The 22,579-nt window shown below is 35.8% G+C and overlaps 1 protein-coding gene across 1 annotated transcript in view; it reads right to left on the reverse strand.

The window, feature by feature from the left end:
- HMCN1 (hemicentin 1) overlaps positions 1-22,579 on the reverse strand; it is a 463,190-nt gene that overhangs the window by 362,912 nt on the left and 77,699 nt on the right. The window lies entirely within an intron of this gene.

Raw genomic sequence — 22,579 nt, forward strand, 5'->3', positions numbered from 1 at the left:
GTGCGTGGCTCGGTTGAGCATCCTACTCTTGGTTTTGGCTCAGGTCATGATCTCAGGGTTTGTGAGTTTGAGCCCCACATTGGGCTCTGCACTGAGACTGCAGAGCCTGCTTGGGATTCTCTCTCTCTCCCTCTATCTCTGCCCCTCCCCGGCTCACTCACTTGCTCACTCTCTCTCTCTCTCTCTCAAAAAATTAAAAAAAAAATAGACAAAGTGCCTTTACGAGTATCAATTACTTCCTTAAGAAACACCCATACATTTAGTAATAGAGTATTAAAACTCATGAGTATCATGTGCACTGACACTAAATTCCTAGGGTGGATGGAAAGTTTTCCATTTATCTAATGAAGATACAGGCTGCATTCAAAATGATAATGTGCAACTACAATACCAAATTATAAAAATATTTAACATATAATTTTTAACAAGACATTTTCTAGCTTCAAAGGCACACTGCTAGAAGAAGACTTTATGACTTCAAAGGATAATAATTAATTAGTCAGGCCTTCTATAATGTGCTAAATGTAATACAAAAATAGACTGTAGGGTTTTAGAAATAAATGAGGTAAATTGGAAAGGAAGCACAATTTGTCTGCCATAACCCATGTAATTTTTCTTAGAAATGACATGAAAAAATGCCTCCAACCTTCATCATACAGATCACAGATCAGCCACCTAGCAGTATACAAAAGGAGTGGAGAGGCAATTGGAGAAATTGTGTGAAAATGCAAACATGTGCATTCCATACCAAGCAGAACAGTTATTAGTTATGTAAAAGTCTTGTCCCAAGTGTATGGAAAATCAGAGAAGCACATTCCCTCAAGACTAAACAAAGGCATACTTTGCAAAGGAATGCATAATAGCAAAGAATATGCCAGGCAGTTACACCCCGACATATAAATTGTCAGTAGCACTGTCAGGCCAAACTTCTATGTTCCTACATGGCATAATACTGAAATAATTCTAGAATTCAAAGCTCAAGAATTAGAAAGAAATACAAAGAATACTGGAAAAAGGCAATTACATAAGAATACAAAGAGAACATTCCCCATAATATTAATATAAAAAATAGTCCTGGATATATGCCTGTTCTTCAACACAGGAGATCAAGGACTGGTATTGAAGTAAGAGGACTGATTAGGCTTCATTTGTATCCATAGACTCAAATATCCATTTGTTTCCAATGAAGATAGGAAATCCCTCCTGAATTTCAGTAATAAGCATTTTTGCAAACTATACTGGACAGCTGAGATAAATCTTTTATCAGTTATGAGAAATACTCAGGAGAGGTGAGGGCTTGCTGAGCTGCCATATCCCTCCAGCTGTAAGCATCCTTTCCAACTCTTTTGAATAGAATGATATGACTATTTGGCAAAATCAGCCCTCCTCCCTTTCAGGACCTGCTTCCATTCCACTCTTACTCTTCACTTAATAGAGCCCTGTGCCAGTGTGTTATGAGCAATTTCCTCTTCTCTTCCTTTTGGCTCATGTTAGTTTCATCCCCTGCCAAGGCTTTGATGACATCCAGTAGGTACAACTTTGTCCTCTCTTCCTGCCCGAACACGGCCTTCTATTGCATATAGAATTAAATGAGAACTCTCCAAGGCATTCCAGGCCTCTCTTCTATTAATCCAATTTTCTACCTTTGTCAACACCCCTTAGCATGAGGCCACTGTGCTTCCTCACCATCCCATGGCCATCCCCACTGTCTTTCATCTGTCCATATACTGCTCATTCTAAAAAGCCTGACTTAAGTCCTACTCCTTGAATGTTTTGACTTTTCTCCAATTTGCTTTAATGTTGTTTTGATAATATTTGTACAGTAAACACATGGGAATAATGAAGATGCACAGCATTCAAGAGAATGCAAATATCACCTCCACTTTATTCAGTTAACTTTATCTAGTGATTTACAAATAAAACACACCAAAAATCACTCAATCAACCAACCATCAATCTCCAAACAAAAGCACTGAGCTAGAAGGGACATCAAAGATCATTTCATTCAATCTCTTTATCTATAGAAGAAAACTTGAGGTCCAGCAAAGATGAAATTGAAAACTTGGGTGGTTTAAAAAAAAATAAAAGGTTAAGATTTCTGAAAATATTTTCTATACAGAGCAACCTGTCTGGCTCACTAATATTTCTTCTTTTCCAAGATCTCCATTCTGTTGATGACTAAAGTACCACTAACTTTCTCCTCCTTTCATCTGGACCACAGGCAAGACAGGCCATGATCAAGTGCCTAAACTGATGTGTACAACATCCAGGATTCTTAATTGTTGCAGGCCTGGATATTGTCTTTAATAGACCAAAGAACAATAAAGAAAAAAATAAAGGTTAAAGGTCAAGCCCAGGCCTTCAGATCCTTTATTTCTTGCTCATTTCCATACATCATGGAGACTCCATGCTATAGCTAAAGACCATGAGACATGATCGATATGACGACAATAAGTCAACTAAGAAAGTTTTCAGTTTTCCCTATTAACTAAATGTTTTGTTTTTGAATCAAGTTACTAATACATAATCAATAGACACAATTTTCCATATACACTTTGTCTTACAAAACAAAAGACTCATTACAGCAACATGCATTATTACAAATATAAGAAATACGTCATGCTTCAGAAGACCACTTTTTATAAAAAAAAACAAAACAAAACAAAACACAACAGTGTCCAAAACTCCAAGGCAATCTCCCCTTTCCATTAATTTTGTTGTATCTCGTTTCCTAGGGACTTATCAGATAGGTTGGATTTATTTCCAGCATCTCAGCCATTGTTCTCTTAATCTGAGTTGCTAGATTGTATTTAAGAAAATAATGGAAAGAAGTTCACAATGTAATATTTTCTTTCACTGCTTCACTTGGCAAGATCAATATCCAGTTTCTCACTTCCTTTTTCCTTTCCACTAACAGATTTCTGCTCCTTACAGTTTTTCTTTACTCAAAGTGTTTCTTGATAATGAGAGAAATAGTTACTGCTGCTTGCTGGGGTTTAAACACTGCCTGTGCATGATTTGATAACAGTATGCACAATTGTTTTGGTTTTCAAAAATACATAGTTCACGGCTTTATATTTATAGTGACACATAAATATGTGAAAAGTTAAAATGAGACCCCTAAGCTACATTATAAACTAATCAGTATTTTCAAAGCATTATAGAAAAATCAAAAATAACTATAAATCATAAGGCCTATCATAACGGAAATTTAAAAATAATTGAAAACTACATAGTTGAAAATTTACACATAAGCCTTGGAAACTTAGAAAGTCTAATTTAGCAGCTGAAAAGAGCTAAGTGATACAAAATAGATGGCAAACTTTCTCAGTGCCCAGAGAAAATAGAGACCCCTGAGTCTAGGGAAACACAGTGAAGGCATCAGGAGGAGATGAGGAATGCGTTGGGACTTGAGGAAAGCACCAGATTTTTTTTTTTTAATTTTAATGTTTGTTTGTTTGTTTGTTTATTTATTTATTTATTTTTTAAATATACGAAATGTATTGTCAAATTGGTTTCCATACAACACCCAGTGCTTATCCCAACAGGGGAGAAAGCACCAAATTAACAGAGGGTGGTATTAGAACAAAGAAATTCCAGGCAGTGGGACACGGGTGGTTCAAAACTGCTTCCATCAACTGAATCTCAACTGTTACTCTCTCTAAAAATTCTACTCCTGGGCAATTAAACACAAATCAATTATAATGTCTTCTATGTGCAAACCTACTTGTAAATAGACATATTCAAAGCATTCAAGTTGTCTAAAGGAAAATTAATAAATTATGTTTCCTGTTTGGGGATGCTACAGAAAATCAGATTAATAACTATATTTACTTTTACTGTTTTTGATTTAATCCACAATGCACTCTTTCTAGATTTCTCTATTCTCACTCAATTATAATGTTGCTGTCCAGCACCATTTTTAAATGATCTACATCTAATCCACAAAAACAGAACTGTCTCCTGACTTTGAACTAAGCTAAGGACAAGTATATTTCAGGACTTATTTGCGTACATTCCTACTCACAATAGAATAGGTAATTTTCAAGACCCTTAAAGGCCCTTAATGATTGTTTTGACATGAAGTGATGTACTTGGTGTGTTTTATAAAATCCAGGCCAATGATGAATTCATGCATAGCATGTTATCTAGTATTGATTAAATGGCATTCTGCTCTACTATCCAAAGAGATTATTCATTTAACGATGTTATATGATAACCTTAAATATATGCACTTAACAAAATGCAAGGGTCATTTCACTTGGACTGTTGAACAAGATATAGAAAAAATCGTGAACATGAATTCACCAATGTTACACAGCTGTTTAGAACAGGAAGCAAAGAAGAATGTCTTAATAATTGACACAGGATTTTGAGGTGTATTGAGTAGGAAGGATGTTATTGCTTACACTGGACCTTAGCCATAGCTGTAGAAAGCACTCTTGCAAAAACAGCCGTGGGATTTTTAACGGGCAACAAAATTCAAATTCAAGGTCTTACATGAAATCCTAAATAAAAAATGGCATTTTAGCACCAAAACATATCCATGCATTGATAAGGTATACTCAGATAGGAAAACATAAAATATTTTCTCATGCTATTTAATAAAATTTAATTAATAAGCTTTCAGTGTGATTAAGGTACTTTGAAAACAAACAAGAAAATGAATACTATGTACAAGAACATTTTAAAATTTAAACAGTGATATTCTAAGTAAATGTGTTTTTAATTTTAAGATAAAAGTATTAAAATTCATTTCAAAGTTTTAATTGTTCTCTTAGACAATTCTTTAGCATTAATGGCCTTTCAAATAAATCTAGACATCAGTGAGGGACAAAGAAAAATTAGAAAAGGAGTAAAATGCTGTTGAAGAAAAAGTACATTTACAAGTCCTTAGAAATGAATTGTTAGTGCTGTTAAAATTTCCACATTAGGAGAATAGACTTAATTTCAGCCCTGATTGTTTCCACAACTAAACAAATATATGGAGTCCTTTGATCATGTTTTCAGGGAAACTATAATGCAGAGATCCAAAATCATATTTATGAAGTAACATTTTATTTGCAAAAAAATATGGGAATCACAGACATTGCTAAAAATATGATAGATGCATTTACGTGTCTCTATATATGTGATAGTATGTATATTGTTTCCCCCCCCAAATTGCATTCATTTACTCAACCAACAGACACTATATCCTTATAGTTAGTTCCAATTGGCAGGAAAAAGCACAAACAAGCAAATACATTTAAAGAGTTAGCAAAATCAGACATGTCTGGGTGTGTCCTACAAATTAAAGGGCTGACTTCAGGGACTTAAGACCGATGCATTTGTATGAGGTCCTGCTCTCAGAGGCCTCTGCTCTGTTGAGAATACTTTGTAGTCAACTGTCTTGAAATAATTTTATCTTTGAATTTGTGTTTTATAAGTCAAGTTCAATGAGACAATGGAACATACAGTCTGAGCTTGGAGCCTTAGCTCATGGTGGGTCCTGCCTGCCACCACTTCTGAGGACAAGTTCTCAGCCACCTCTTCTCCCACTCACACATGCCCCACGCTCTACCCAGCAGCCCTGTTGCTGCCTCGGTAGGCTGTCACCATCCACCCAAGCAGGGACCTGATGTGAGGATAGGGAGGGGTGGAAGCTCCGGCCACCAGAAGCCATGTCTCAGCCAGGACAAACCTTCCACACACTCTCAACCCAGGTACCAAGCACATATCAATGACATGATTTAAAGATCCCTGGGAGTCGCCTGTCTGCCAAGGGTTGGAGCTACAGAAAGAGATGTGTGGCTCAGATGACCAGACCTTGCCCAAGGCTGACGTACAGAGCCCGACACGGGGCTCGAACTCACAAGCCGTGAGATCATGACCTAAGCCGAAGTCAGACGCCCAATCAACTGAGCCACCCAGGCGCCCCTGTACAATGCCAGTTTTAAATGCAAGTATCAGAGCATTTAACTCCTGCGTGGATTCAACCAAATTACACAGTCTGTATTTTGTGTTGATGCCAGATGGTGCCTCCAACTGGCTAGAAGAGACACACACAGGCCGGACTTAGGAAGATTGAAGGAGGAACCATTCATTTATAATCCCAGCAGCAGTATAAGTGTTCCAGATTTATCATGACACTGAATTAAGTAATACTCCTTATTGAAGAATAGAAAAGATTTTTTAATGAAAAAAAAAACCCACGGTTATATAAAAGAAAGCTAAATATTAAAATATATGTATTCTGACAAGTCAATTTATGGATTTAATACATTAAGAATCTCAGAAAAGGTTTTTGCTTGTGTGTGCTGTGTTTATTTTAAACAGCACATGGTCATTTTGTATTAATGAAAATTGACAAGGTAATAAAGGACATCACAAGCATCAATAACTAAGAGGACAGTACTGCTGGTATACAAATGAATATATAGTAACTAGAAAAAAATTAATAATCTACATACAAACTACTATCTGAAGATAAGGTACATAAAATAGGATTATTTAAAAAATATTTAACTTTAATTCATATTTTATAGTGTATAGCAAAATAAACTCTAAAAGGCTTACATGGTTCAATATAACCATTATTATAATTTTACCTGAATCCAAATTAGAATATAAATCAGATATATAAAAGAATAACATTCTTCTTTTCAAAGCAATAGAATAAATCACTAGGAAAAATACTGACAAATATGAATACATAGAAATCAAATGAAAATTTATTACACTCGGGGTGAGTACAGCATAATATATAGAGTGGTCGAATCACTATCTGTACACCCAAAACTAACATGCACTGTGTGTCAACTATATTTCAATTTAAAAAATATCAAATGAAAATTAAATTCTAAAATAAAAGAAAGCCAGATTTGGCAACACTTATGTCATCAATTAAAATAAATTAAAATCTACACTATCTGAAGAGATCATTCAAATTGGTACAAAAAAAATAATAAAGTACCAATCACTACATAAAAAGAAAATTCATTAAAAGAAGGAAACCAAAGAAATAAGACCAGAAGCAAATGTCTGTATTTAGTTATAGTGAAAGAGATGTTAAACTTCAGTCAATTTTAAGTACCTGGTAAGAAAGAAAAGAATCTTTTTTAAGAGTATCACTCAAACTGTAACACAACCTGGAATATGTGTACTGTCAGTAAGATTATAAGTGGTTACCACTTCAGTGAAATTTACTATAGTTATATGTATTTTAGGTATGGTAAGTCTTTTTTAAAAATTTTTTTTTAGTATTTATTTTTTGAGACAATGCAAGAGACAGAGTGCAAGCAGCGGAGGGGCAGACAGAGGGAGACACAGAATCTGAAGCGGGCTCCAGGCTCCAAACTGTCAGCCCAGAGCCCGACACGGGGCTCAAACTCACGAACCGTGAGATCATGACCTGAGCTGAAGTTGGACGCTTAACTGACTGAGCCACTCAGGCACCCTGGCATGCTAAGTCTTAAAAGTCTCTTCTGATAAAGTTATTTTCCTTTTTGTTGTAATTCACTGGAAATAAAAAAGACAATGACATGACTAAGGTATCAACAAATAATGTCAAAATAGAGAAATGTTTAGAAATATAAATCTCTAAATAATATTGGGCAGCAATTAAACCATTGTTCCGTGTTGAAACACAAGTAAACATTTATCATAGAACATTAAATAAAAAGGGAAAACATAAATTGTATATACACTTTGATTCCAACAACAGAGACAGATATGCATAAGGACAAATTCTGAAAGGTCACACCAGAGTAAAAATTGATGTTTGGAAGAGGTAGAACAATGCATACTTTTTTTTTTCATCAAAAAACTTTCAAATTAGTGGACCCATAAATTAAGGAAGGAAAAATTTCACTTGAGCACGTATAAGCTTGAGGTTGTACTCATGAATTTTGGCTGTATTCATGAATTTGCAGCTCTTAATTTGTTTATAATGGTCTCTAGAGAAAGGCACACAAATATCTCTCAGCATTGGGTAAATCACAAGGAAAGCACTGATCTGGGACATTATCTATTACTGTTGTGAGGTGAAATATTTGAAGAAGGTGAAATACTTAGAATTTAATCAAAACAGTCATTGTCTGGACAGAGTATTCTTTTTCAGTCCTCTCACTTCAAGCTTTCATCTTTCTTTTAAGTGCACAACTCTTGGCAATGTCATCTTCCTACTGTTAGTCTTTATTGAATATACAAAGAATTCCTTCTGATGGAATGAAATAAAACACTCGGCAAAACTTGTAACCCTGAAATTCAACCTCAATCATATTTTGGTTCTATTATTGTTATTTTTGTTTTCTCTCCACACTCAGGCAATGATGTGTGCCTATTCATATACACATGTGTCTCTAGTCTTGCTTTTTTCTCTTCAGAGGAAAAATACTGAAAACACAAAATATTCAGTGTAATTATAAAGACTGAACATGAAACTGAATCATCAATGGGAGCATCCATTTTAAATTTAAATACCTCTCCTAAATACGAAGAAATTCAAAGTATTCACCTTAGTTGGTGGCTGAAAGTACCACTGAATTGGAAGTTACCACAGTCTCATTAAGGTTGATGAAGTTAATTACTTTGTTTCAGTGTGAATATTTTCCAAAGGTATTTTCAACCCAAGACAATCTGCACCTGGTGCCCATAGTTGGTACTGGGAAGGCATCTACATAGCAGCCATCCCACTTCCTCTCTTCTCAGGTCACCAACACACTGCTGCAATTGCAAGGCCAGGCATGTGTGTCCCCACAGATACCAACAGGCTGTGGCACATGTCCAATACTTGCCAAACACTATAGACAAGGAACAAGAGACATTCTGTTGCATTTTTCTGGTATCACAGTGATCAGTCTCTTCTTATCACCACAGGGTTTCAGTATCTCTGCTCCAAGTTCCCATGCTTCTCTACTTCATTTTGAAGAGCATTCCTGTTAACTGATTATATCAAGCCTTCTCTTTAAAACCTAAACTTCAAAAGGCAGGGGTTGTTTCTTTGTTGTACGGTCTGTACTCAAACCAAAATGCAATCACTAACATATATTTTATAGGCATCCATTAATAACAATTAGCAGAGACACTGAAAGGGAGATTTGTCCAAGTAAAGTTCCCAACCACACTGATTAATAGTGCTTAGATTGGTGCTGGTCCAGATCCCACCAGAAAATCTTCATAGACTAGATGAAAGTGTCATTTGTTTTGGAATTGTTTATTCACATGGCCCATGTTTACTAAATGTTGGACTAAAGAGGCAGTCTACTGCTTCGGTTAAGAGTTCAGGTTCCCCCTTATCAAACCAAACTTTTCTTCAAGACTTCACTTCGGTCTCAACTTTTTAGAATATCTTCCTGAATGTTTCAACTCTTAGAGATCATTCCTCTGAATTATTTTAATGACATGTCTCAAACTGCTTGTTTGGTATTTACCAGATGTGATAGGCATTTTCTAAAATAGCCTCCAATGATCCCCACTGGCTGATATTCACACCCTTGTGTAATCAATCCCCTCTCCTTGAGTATGGGCTGAACCTAATGACTTCTAATGAAGAGAATAGTGCAAAAGTGACGGGCTATCACTACAAGATTAGGTTACAAAGAGACTATGGTTTCTGTCTTCATACCCTCTCCTGCTCTTTAATTAAAATTACCCCTTGTGCTCCTCTATTTTCCTATAGAGAGGCCCACATGGAAGGAACTGAGGGCAGCCTCTGGCCAAGCCATCCAGGACCTGAGGCCTTCTCCATCCAACAGCTCATGAGGAACTCAATCCTGCCAACAACCATGTCGGTAACTAAGTGGACCCTTCTCCTGTCAAGCCATGAAATGACTACAGACCAAATCAGTACCTTGATGACAGACTTTCAAAAGACCCTGAGTCAGAGGACCTAGCTAAGGCATGCTAGGATTCCTACTCAACAAAGTATGCTATAAAAAATGCTCGTTCTGTTACAACACTAACTTTTGGAATAATTTTTTGTGCGCAACAGATAGCTACATTAATTTAACTGCATATTGTCTCCCAAGCTAGATTATAACTGTTCTGATGCCAGCAACTGTGACATTTTGAATCTCCATCCCTTGGATAGTGATCCTCACTCTTTGATAATGGTGATGTTACAGAAATACATTGACAACAATTTTGAACAATATATACAAATAATTACCTTAAAATAGTCCCTATAGCAAACATAGAGGAATTAGTCTATCTTCAAGAATCTGTAGTTTAATTTGCAAGAAAATGTAAATATTTGTATGTATATATGTGTGTGTTTATAATAAATAATTGTCCAAACAGAAACACACAGATCCCATAGAAATGACCAATTTTATTAGAGGTGAACAACTAAGTAATTATTTAAGTAACTTTAAGTTATTTAATTATAATTAGGTAATCATAAAAGTAAATGAACAGGAAGTGTGAGGTCTAGAAAAATCAGAAAATATTAGTATGACTACGTGAAAAATATGTAAGAAAAAGAAAATACTAAATATTATAAAAACTCTTAAACAATCATGGCACTAAAAAACATTAGAGAAATAGCGAATATCAATAAAACTTCTAAAGTCATACATAATCTCTAATGATGCCTATGAATCTCATTATGATAATGAAATCAATAATGTCAAAGGGATGAATTGAAGAACATTCAAAGTAACTGAAATTGAACTAGTTTTCGCAAGAAGTTATTAATGAAGCATACACTCTACCAAAAATAATCTGTCAAAAATTTAAGATCTCTTTAAGCAAATACTATTTTTCTAACACTTTTTAATTCAACAAATAATTTTTTTTGTTTATTTTTATTTACTTTGAGAGAGAGAGATTGAGAGCAAGTTGGGGAGGGTCAGAGAGAGAGGTACACAAAATTCCAAGCAGGCTCCGCACTGTGAGTGCAGAGCCCAATGCAGGGCTCGAACTCACAAACTGTGAGATCATGACCTGAGCTGAAGTCAAGAGTCAGAAGTTTAACTGACTGAGCCACCCAGGTACCCCTAACAAATAATTTTTAAGTCCCTACTAGGTAACCATGTCCCATGCTTGAAGCTAACCATTCAAAGCCTAATATGTAACTTTGTGAATTTATGTGACTTCTTTTTAATTCTGTAAATTTCAACCTATCTACTGAGTTTCCTATTGAAAAACTGAACATGTTTTGCACAGGTCATGAGAAAGAATGTTTAGAAGGCATTTTTCTGAAGAAGAAATAGAACAGACTGAAGTAGAACAGAACAGATTATTAAGTGCTTCATATCTGACAGCACTGTGCTTGGCACAAGGGAACTAACTGTGGAAGAGACAGACATGATCCCTTTCTCCACAGAATTCACTGTCTTAGAGAGAAAAGGGAGAATAAACCAACAAGCAAACAGAAAAAACAGCAACTGATTGAAATAAGTGCAATGATGGAAATAAGCAAGCTACTGAGACTGATACAATGGGGAGAGTAGCTGCTTAATATTACATTACCGAGGGAAGACCTCTCTTTCATTTTCTTCGTATAAAATGAATGTCCACAGGGGCGCATGGGGGCTCAGTCAAGTGTCCAAGTTCAGCTCAGGTCATGATCTCACTGTTGGTAAGTCCAAGCCCCACGTCGGGCTCTTTGCTGCCACCAGAGCCCACTTTAGATCCTCTGTCTTTCTCTCTGCCCTCCCCCACTCGTGCGCTCTCTCTCCCTCTCTCTCTCTCAAAAATAAATAACCATTAAAAAAACAAAATGAATGCTCATAATCTCCGCCCATTTTTATATTGGGCGGTTGGTATTTTTTGTGTCAATTTGTAGAACTCTTTATACACTAAATAATGTTTTGTCTGTTATATGAATTGCAAAAAGTTTTCTCTACTTTGATGTTTCTTATAAGCAATTTTGACCATGCAGAAAGTTTTCTTTTATGAAGTAAGTAAAATTTATTACTCTTTTTCTTATGGTTCCTGATTTTTATCATGGTTGGGAAAGCTTTTTCATGTTGAAGTTATATAGAATTCTCTCTCCCATGATATCTTCTATTACTTTTATGGTTTATGTTCTACATTTACATCAATGATCTATTTGAAGTTTCTTCTGGTATAAGCTATGAGGTATGGATCCATTTTTGTTTCCAGATGGCTACCCTGTTGACTCATTATTATTTATTGAAAAATCCATTTTTCCCCATTGATATTACATGTACTACAATTCACATATGTATTCTATATTCTTTTCCATTAATTTTTCCCTCCATGCCCAGAACCAAACTGTCTTAATAATTGAGGTCTACTAAATTTTAATCTCTGGTGGGGCTAATTCCACATCATTGCCCTCCTTTTGTTAAATTTTATTGGCTATTTGTGCTTGTATATTTTTTTCCATTATCAACTTTAGATCAGCCTATCTAAATCCCAAAAATATCCTGAAAGTATTTTTGTGATTGTCACATAAACTTACAAAATGAATCGGGAGATACTGACAAGATGCTGAGACTTTCCATGGTGTATTATTCTAAATATCAAAGTATTCTTCCAGGAACATTAGAAGCCTTTTAAAAAAGTTTTTTTTTTCCTTTTTCCATATAGAAGGTTGCGCACTTCTTAATATTTTATATATGTATATATATTTTTTGATGAACATTGGGGATCTTTCTTCCATTATGTCTCCTAATGCTTGTAAATTTGTATATATGAAAGCCACTGATTTTATATATTAATTTTTTTCTCTCACTGCTGTTTGGAATTTTTCTACTCTGTGTAATAATTGTCAGCTGATTCTTTTGGTTTTTCAAGTACATAATCATATGATTTAAGCTGCAAATGTTTTCCTATTTTTATATCTCTAGTATATTTCCCTTGTCTAATTGTGTGCGTTAGTACTCCAGAACAATGTTAAATAATAGTAGTGATCTATTATCCACTAGTTATACATCCACTAGTGATCCACCAGTGATCCAATAATGGACATTGTCTGTTGTCAAAATTATCAAGAATGTTTCTAGTGTTTCCCCACTAAGAATGGCACTGGATTTGGGACTGAAATAGACCTATTTTACCAGGTAAAGAAAATACCTATTTCCAATTGTACTAGAGGTTTTTCTTTTTAAGTCTGAACATTAAATTTTGTTGCCTTTTCACAAGTATGAATATAATCATGTGCTTTCTTCCTTAAATGCAATGCTAATAGATTTCCTTTTATTTATTGAACCATTATTATCTACCTTCCTGAAATAAACCCCTTTAATCAGGATGTTTTATTCTTTTAATATCTGCTAGATTCTGTTTGTCAACATTTTATTTAGGATGTTTGCATAGTTTCTTGCATGAACATAAACATGAATGATCTAAAGTTTTCTTTTAAATACAGTCTTTGTTAAATTTTGATGTCAATTCCATGCTAGCATCATTCTAAACACTGTTAATTTTTTTTTTCCTGTTCTCTGGAATACTTTTTGGGTTTTTATGGGTCTGGTAGAATTCTTTTGTGAAACCATCAGGGCCTAGTGCTATTGATGATAATGGGTGTGGGGCATAGATTTCTCTGCCCCACTCCCCATTCCCAGGTAATTTGTATGTTTTTATTTTCTATGTGTTTTAGAAACTTTTAGATAATTCTCTGTCTAGAAAGTTAACACTTTCTTCATTTTTTCAAATTACTCACCTAGAGTTTGGAAAACAAAATCTCTTGTGACTTAAATTTGCAGCATTTTGAAGTTATTTTCCTATTATCCTTTCTTACATTATATATTTGTGCACTCTACATTTGTTATTTCACTAGCTAACATTTTACTTTTCCCGAGTAAGTACTTCTATTCATCTCTTATCTAATTCATTTATTTCTGCTTTAATGTATATTAATTTCATTTTGTTTGCTATAGATTGACTTTGCCATTTTCTTCAAACTTTCTAATTTACTACTCAAAGTAGTAAATCTATACTTTTTCTTCTGAAATTTGTTTTATCTGAACTACAGATTCTAGTATGCTGTGTTTCTATTGTATTTATTTTCTAGATTTTAAACATTTTAGTTTATATTTCCTCTTTGATATGACTTTAAGAGAAAGATTTGTAAATCTGATCAAGTGTCATTTTAAATTTTTTCTCCTCTAATGCTTTCTAGTTTTATTACATTGTGATTAGTGCAATTTTCCTTGTGGTACTGCAAATGTTGGTTTCTGTTAACCTTCCATGGTCACTTGAGAAGATGTATTCTCTGTTTTCAGGAAACAGTTTTAAATGTCAATCAGATCCATCTTATAAATTATGTTGGCTACATCTTACATATTTACATAATTTTGTTTATTTGATCTGTTATGAACTATGGAAGAAAATTAAGTTGCTTCTATTAATACTGTTTTGTTCAATCAATGGTACAGAGATATATTTCTCTGTTATATTTTCATTGTGAATGTTTCAATCCTTTATAAAGTGTTATTTTGTTTCACTTAACGTTATAAAGTGTTCTTTTTGACTCATTTCAATTCAGTGTGACTTATACTGAACCCTGCCTTGTATCATCAAGATCATGACTTTAGCTTGCTTTTATAAATTAAAAAAAAAATTATGCTTTTATTTTATTTTTGAGAGAGAGAGTGAGAGCAGGAGAGGGGCAGAGAGAGAGATGGAGACAGAATCTGAGGCAGGCTCCAGGCTCTGAGCTGTCAGCGCAGAGCCCGATGTGGGGCTTGAACTCACAGACTGCTAGATCATGACCTGAGCCGAAGTCAGGATGTCCAATCGACTGAGCCACCCAGGCACCCCTAGCTTGCTTTTAAGTTGCATTTGAAATAAATGTACTTACTTTCATTGCCATTCTTTTTCCCTGTATTGTTCCATTTTTGTAAGCTTTATTATTTCTACTGTCAGAACAACTAACAGTATAGTCTCTACTGTTGCCCTAGTGGCCACATTTGGTTCACCCTTAGTCAAAGAGTTACATGGATCGAGCGCTCATGGCTACTACTCTTGTAGTTTTTTCAGACATCTCGTGAAGGGCTGTGGCTCATCTAAAAAATTCTTGAAGGCGTTTCCCAGGAACAATATTCCGAGTTGTGCATGTTCAAAATTGTTTCCTATTGCTTTTGTACTTGAACATTTTTGCTGATTGTAAAATTCTTAAGTCACACTCTTCCTCAAGATTTTACACACATTGCTCCACTATCTTCTAGCACTGAATATGTTACAGGTAGTTTAAGGTCACATTGATCTTTTCCTTCTACATGTAACTTCTTTTTCATCACCCAAAGGATTCTTTCACTACCTCTGATGTTAAGCAAGTTAACTTGGATATGTTTTTATGTTGACAGCTTTGGGGCAGTTTCCATTGGGCTTGCTATGTTTGATTTTCAACATGTAAACTAAAGTCTTCTTTAATTTATTGAAATGCATTTAATTTGTATTTTTAAGTACTTACTTCATCACAGAACTTCTGTTTTCATTTTTAGTGAGTCCAATAATGCGTGTGCTTGATTTTCTTTGCCTGTCTTCTATAGCTACCAATCTCTCTCTAATTCTTTTAAAAAAATTGTTTTAACGTTTGTTTATTTTTGAGAGAGAGAGAGCAAGCAGAGGAGGGGCAGAGAGAGAGGGAGACACAGAATCCGAAGCAGGCTCCAGGCTCTGAGCTGTCAGCATAGAGCCCGATGCAGGGCTCGAAACCACAAACCATGAGATTGTGACCTGAGCTGAAGCCAGATGCTTAACTGAGTAAGCCACCCAGGCGCCCCTCTAATCCTTTTAAACTTTTAAAATGTGTTTCATGTTGCTCACTTTTCTCACATCCATCCTCTGGACCTTTGCTGTTTCAGCAATGTTTTGTTTTTTGTTTTTTGTTTTTTAATTTTCCTGCCAACTTAACCTTTATTTCTGTGATGGTTTTATTTTTCTCTTCCATTTCTTTCTCCAGCCTCTCCAATGTTACATTAGTATTTCTCTTTTCTAAGTTCTTCTATTTTTGATTTGCACTAATCCTTCATAGAGACATTTATTTCTTTAAGGTTTTGTTTTGCTTTATTTTCAAATTTATGGTGCAACGTTCAATAACTTTTGTCTCTTTCATGGCCACATTTTTTAATTTTTTTCATAAACTTTTCTTACCTGGCTTTCAGTTTTCCCCTCATTTCCTCATGTTTTCCTTGTGATTTCTTTTTTTAAAAAAGATCTTGGGCTGGTTCTATTTTTACACTGTAGTATTGAAACTCGGGTTTTTTTTGTTTTTTTGGTTTTTTTTCTGTACCACTGTTTACCGGAGGTTCACGTGGGGAAGGGTCCAGGGACATGATCCAGGATAACAGCACTTTTTCTCATGATAAAGGATTTAGTCTGTATGTTTATTTGCCCTTTACATTTCCTCAGCCAATAAACAGCACAGCTGTGGCAGTTTTCTTAAGGGTCCCCTTCTCTGTTGCAATAGAGACCAGCTATTTGCTGAAATACGGCTGTGTTTTCATGTGCTTCGCCCAGCCACCTCACCGCTGAGAACCCAATTGGGTCTGAGACAGCCCCTGCCCTCTTCTGCTGCACTCAATGCACCGGTGCACCCTGGAACACAAACGGGGCTCTGACATTGCACCTCCGAATGTGTTTCTCATCTTCAAAGACAGCCCTCTTTTAGTGCAGTAGCTGCATCCTGTCTCCACTCTTGTCTATTTCTACCTCCTACTGTACAATGTCCACAGCTTTGGGCAGAAATTCCTTTATGGGGGGAGAGGGCGGTATTTAGCAGTCTCCTAGTTTTAGCAAAAAAAGGTTGTTCACATGTTTGTTTCTCATTCGCCTTGTTTTGCATAATTTCTGGGAAGAGGGTAAGATAACGTGACTTTAAGCTACCACATTCAAATCAAAGGTCCTATCCTAAATTCTTCAGTTTTTAGTCTTAGAAGTTGAACATTCGCAAAATCCACATGTTTTATATGTTTAGGAATTGACTTGGAAGTACTCAGAAATAATAATAGCCATCTGCTTTATGTCTGGCACTGGCCATACACATCCATCTATTTTCTTGTGTACTCCTCAAAACAGCCCTGCAAGTTAGGTATTATCTCCTTTTGCAAATGAAAAGCAGAGCCCAGATTTCAACCTGGATCTGTCTGGTGCGAAAGCTTAGTCTTTACTCCAAACCACACTCAAAATTAGTTCCTATCCTCCCAGGATAATTTTAAAATGTTTAATTGTTGTGGAAACCAAATAATCCCTGCTTGATTAGAGTGTGGCATTATTTCTCATTTTGGAATCTAAATTTCTTTAGTCTCCTCCAAATACTTTTTTAAACCACTGGCTACATATAGGAGGGTTGTGCATTGTTGATTGAGAACTGGACTTCCTAAACTGTAAAACCACAAGGCCCAACATAACACAACCAATATGCTGTTTGGTTTTGTCCCCTAAGCAACTGACCAAACACTACTAACAATGTGCCTGCCAATATATTTGACAAAGATCAAGAATGTTGATACACCTCCTACCTAAAAAATTAACTTTGAATAAACACAACATAAATAACAAACAGAAGAACATTTCAGTGACAAACAATTTGAGAGTAAGATTACAAATATTTCACTTTGGACAGAACTGACATAATTATTTCATAAATGTTTTAAACTTCCTACGTGGCCCAATATTTCCTACAGAGTTACAGACAGAAATTAACAATTGCTACCATACTTTTCTTGCCATTTAAAACAAGGCACAACACAAAACTTCTGTTCTTTCAAAATAAAGTTTTATTAAAACTTTTCAATGGATATCCTCCAAAGATAGCATTAAAGAGAGACACAATAATAGAAGAGCACAGTATTTTAAGTCAAGACCTGTATTTCTGTACTAGTTCTTATGTAATTATGGTGTGAATTTGAACAAGTTATTTAATTCTCTAGGTTCAGTGCCTTTGCGCATAAAATAGCCTTGGAAATAACCTTTCCTCAGTTTTTCTGTGTGGTTAACACCCATGTAAACAGCTAGCATGGTTCCTAACACACAGAAGATCCTCAGTAAGTATTTATGGAATCTGAATAACATTATGATACATTTCTTGCTTCTCCTTCCTGTGGCATTTAGAGCTACTATAATCATAGCAATAAAATTCTACTCAGTTTTTCTCAAAGATGTATCAGCTGTTATAATTAGCTTTAAATTGAGGAGCCTGGATGGCAGTTGGTTAAGTGTCCAACTTTGGCTCAGGTCATGATCTCGTGGTCCGTGGGTTTGAGCCCCGCATCGGGCTCTGTGCTGACAGCTCAGAGCCTGGAGCCTGCTTTGGACTCTGTGTCTCCCTCTCTCTCTCTGCTCCTCCCCTGCTCATGCTCTCTCTCTCTCCCTCTCAATTTTTTTCAACAATAATTAGCTTTAAATAGATACTAATGTTCCACTTAATTCCTCCTCTTTCTTGGGCCACAATGTAGAAGCACGACTTATCTTTGGTATGGACTCAAAGTTTTCTGTACTGCTTTTTTTAGAAAATAGATCTATTGCTCTGATGGATTAAAATGTTTTTTTTTAATGTAAGCTGTGGAATAAAATAAAAATGAATACCAATTCTGGCTTTGCTGCTTACTAGCTATAGCAAGCTATTTAACATCCCAGTCTCAGTTTCCTTTCTGTAAGATTCTGACAGATTGGTTAGAAATGAATGGGACAAGGCATGTAAAAAATGTAGGCAATAGACATTCAATAAAGGTGAGCTTCATGAAAATTCCAGAAGTCTTTACAGTTTCAATTATGCTTATACCCAAAGTATGTTCCCATTTATCCCTGGGATCTAGTCAGAGCTCAGCCCACAGTAGGTGTTAATATGTGTTTATCATTTTGCTATTAGAAGACATTGCATAGCTTGCAGACAAGGTGTATTTTATTGGGTTACAACTTTGAGAATTCCCAATTTTTTCAATCCCTGATCCCATAAAGCATACAATTTAGTATGGAGGTAAAAATGAACCAAGTAAGTTGCAAACAAGACTGTCTGAAGTATGGTGTAAACAAAGCCACTGAAGAAGACACAATATTTCTTTCACCTGGGACAATACGCCCAGTGGTTACACACACAGATTTTGAAAGTGACCATGTGGGCTCCAGTCCTACTCAACTGTTTGCCACCTGACTTTGGGCAACCTACTTAAAAATTCTTTTAGCCTCAGATGCCTCATCTTTAAAACAGATCTTCCCAGGGTTGTCAAGAGAATTCAACAAACTGAAGTATAAAGCCCAGCACCCAGGATATGTGAGCTAATGATAATATTGCTACTATCTAAGTCTCACAGTGAGTATACTTTGACATGTACCCCCATCTCTATCAAACACATGCTGTAAGTTCTACCAAAGAATGTTTATGATGGTGATCAAACAACAAGCAGCTACTTGTTATTAGTTCCAAAGTGCTTAGATATGTTTCGAAGAAAAAAATGGAAAAAATAGCATTTTAGTAAAGCAATATAAATATCTTGACTGCACTATGAACCTAGGAAATTTAAGTTCTTGTTTCTATAAGTCTGGATTGTTTTAATTCTAAGTTGAAAATGCTTCTTGTTTCAATTTTAGTTCTTAATTTAGAAATAAAAGGAAATAAGGAAAGACAAGCAGGTCCTCTGGGTGGTTTATTTTTCCACAATAGGGTATTTTACTTCGGTCCTATTTTCTGGCATTCAGTCATGTGACCTGCTCAACGGACCTGACTTGGATTTCGCTGAAACCACAAAGGCAAGAGATGGCGCCTGGGAAGCCCATGACTAACTCCCATCATAAAAATAAGCATCTTTGCCAAAACTCTGTAGTTACTTGAGGCAACATCAAACTTGTAGTCAATCGAGGCAACAAGAAAAACAAAAAACACCTATTGATATTTATAGCTACGAAATGAACATTAAATATCAACTGCACTTTAAATTCCAAGAAAGCAATTGTTTTATATGTTGCCCATCCTTTCATGCCCATTTTCCGTGTGTCTTGGATATGACAGGAAGTTTATGAAAATGTCAGCATTAAGATTTTAAATTGTGTTGTATGGGGAAAATAATGAAGAACCTCTTCCATGAAATAATATACTTCAAGAACATACTGTTCTGAAGAAATGATCACATCTAATCAAATATTCTCTTTTGGAGGGAGAAATACTCACTAACGTCCAATAGGTGACAATGAAATAAAAGATGGTCTGTATATAATATTTTAAATAACGTTTGAGTGGAGCACCTGGGTAGTTCAGTCAGTTAACTAACACATCAGACTCTTGATTTTGGCTCAGGTCCTGATCTCACAGTTTGAGCCCCTGTGTCAGCATGGAGCCTACTTGGGATTCTGTCTCTCTCCCTCCCTTCTCTGCCCCTTTTCTGCTTACACGCATATGCACACACTCTCTCTCAAAAAAAAAAAAAAAAAAAAAAAAGAAAAAAGAAAAGAAAAAGAAAGAAAATTAAAAAAATGTTTTATAATAATGTTAATATTCCTTGTGGAAAAATTATAATGTAATGCTGGGGGGGAATAAAATATAAAGTAAAAATATAAAATAAAATATTTCATACAATCTCCATTTGGAATGAAAAGAGAAACCTAGAAGGAGGGGTGAGAGAATTGACAAATGAAATATACCAAATTTTACCAGTGAGATTGTTAGAATTCTACTGATTTTGTTGTTCTTTTTATCTTTTTTCCAAGTTTTATACAAGATACATGAGTTGCTTTCATAAGCAAACAAACAAAAAAATCTGAATCTGAAGTATTCTTTGTCAGACAGGATACTTCCTGCCCACTACACGGATGTTTTCCATCAAGAAAAACACAACCCATTTTTAAAACTATGAAATCATAAATGAGGAAGCCCGTATCTTCAGCTAAAATATTATTTATTTTGGACGCATTAACTCCTGTCAAGCAACCAATGGGCCGCTGAATATCACTGAAACAGATTCAACAACAGAATAATCCCTAATGCTAGCCGAAAGTAAATTTCTTTTTTTTAATTTGACTCTTTAGTTTAAAACTCTATTCCTGGATATTCTAGTGGAAATTAAGTACCTAAACATAGCTGTGCAAGGAAGGATTTGATTTAATTTACACTGAACATGTTATCAAATCCTTCAGGTTAATAAGAGAATATTGACCAGGCAGGCAGGAGCCAGAGCGCCCAGCTTTTATATGCTTGGGGCTCCCGGCATTACGGAGAACAGAAAGCTTAATAGACAGCAAAACAATTAACAGGGAATAGCTTCACATCCCAGGACAGGACACACTCTCCTCCCTACAGACTCAACCCTGCCCAGCACTTCCCCCAATGCCAGGTCTTCTCCTTGGCTTTTCTGAGCCCTCCTGAAGCTGGTCAAGCAGAGCGGGGACACAGACAGACCCTTCTGTTAAGCATCTTCCTCAGCTCAAAAAGTAACATACGATCAGAATGACCCCACAGCTCTCAGCAAGGCTGAAAATACTAAGGCCAATCAGGGCTGGAACCTAGTTGTCACATACATACACACAGAATATAACTGTCAGCAAACTCCCATACATCTTATAAATGGACTGCATTCCAGAAAGCTGGTTTGTTGCAAGAGTTAGATGTATCAATTCTGGGGAAACAAATGGTCTATTGCTGTCTGCAACTCAGCAGGGATTCCAATATGCTACCCTTCAAGCTTGGTTATAATCTATTAGTTTTTCCTAACACATGACAGAATATGAGTTTCCTAAGCCTATTAATAAGATAATTCATTAAACCAAACATATGACAAATACCTAATGACATACAGTTACTATGAATTTAAAAAGAGAGAAAACAGGGGCACCTGGGTGGGTCGGTCAGTCAGTTAAGCTTCCAACTTCAGCTCAGGTCATGATCTTGTGGTTCGTGAATATGAGTTCAGACCCCGGTTCAGATCCTCTGTCTCCCTCTCTCTCTGTCCCTCCCACACTCATGCTCTCTCTCAAAAATAAATAAACATTTAAAAAGAGAGAGAGAGAAAACAAAACTTGAAGCTAACTTCTTCAGAATTCCTCTCAAGGTATGTACCTTTAGTGAAATTATGTCAGAGAATACAATCCTTTATATTGTTAATCTCTATAGTAAGGTAATATATTCCAAAGTGTGCACAAAAATATGCGTATGTAAGAAATTTCTGTTCATATTTGTCTTAAATGTTTCTAATTTCTTTGTGTTTTATAGTTAACACAATTTATTACAAAAATATGTAATGTATGCATATGATCTGTAAGTTAATATCTCAGTAAGTGTTTGATTTTAAAAGTTGAAGGCGTGCCTGGGTGGCTCAGTCAGTTACGCATCCAACTTCAGCTCGGGTCATGCTCTCGTGGTTCGTGGCTTTGAACGCTGCGTCAGACTGTCTGTCTGTGACAGCTCAGAGCCTGAAGCCTACTTTGGATTCTGTATCTCCCTCTCTCTCTCTGCCCCTCCCCTGCTCACGCTCTCTCTCTCTCTCAAAATAAACATTAAAAAAATTTTTTTAAGTTTGAAATCTGATGATCAGAACTGACAAAGAAAAACGTCTATATAAATGTTGTATATCTATGGGGCGCCTGGGTGGCGCAGTCGGTTAAGCGTCCGACTTCAGCCAGGTCACGATCTCGCGGTCCGTGAGTTCGAGCCCCGCGTCGGGCTCTGGGCTGATGGCTCGGAGCCTGGAGCCTG

This window comes from Lynx canadensis, chromosome F1 (assembly GCF_007474595.2).
Source record: "Lynx canadensis isolate LIC74 chromosome F1, mLynCan4.pri.v2, whole genome shotgun sequence".
Classification (NCBI taxonomy): domain Eukaryota; kingdom Metazoa; phylum Chordata; class Mammalia; order Carnivora; family Felidae; genus Lynx; species Lynx canadensis.